Here is a 432-nt window from a genome sequence, read left to right as displayed (position 1 = left end):
CTCTCTCTCTCTCTCTCTCTCTCTCTCTCTCTCTCTCTCTCTCTCTCTCTCTCTGTATGTTTCCACCTAATCCTGATTCCATTCGTCGAGGCAAACCGGAAAGTTTCGAAAATCCAAAAAGTCACGTTTCCGGGCGAACAACGAAGCGCCGTTTAATTTCACGCTTATTAAAGCCGCTTAATTGTGGCGGCGAGTGTTGTTCGAAATAATTATGAAGCTACTCGCGAATGGTTCGACCCCTTCTTCCCCCTCCCCAGGCGCTTCTTAGACAGGCTGTATTAGCGAAAGGCGGCTTGATCCTTCTATTAGATTTCACGAGATTAACGCAGAGATGGTGGAGTTCCGTTCCCGGTTAATTTACTTATCTTTCAAGGTTCGTTCTGAAATTATTCGTTTTTTTTTTTCTTGTCGGCGAGTTGATTGGTTTTTTAT

This window comes from Apis dorsata, unplaced genomic scaffold (genome assembly GCF_000469605.1).
Source record: "Apis dorsata unplaced genomic scaffold, Apis dorsata 1.3 scaffold_547, whole genome shotgun sequence".
Taxonomy (NCBI): domain Eukaryota; kingdom Metazoa; phylum Arthropoda; class Insecta; order Hymenoptera; family Apidae; genus Apis; species Apis dorsata.
This window is presented reverse-complemented; position numbering follows the sequence as displayed.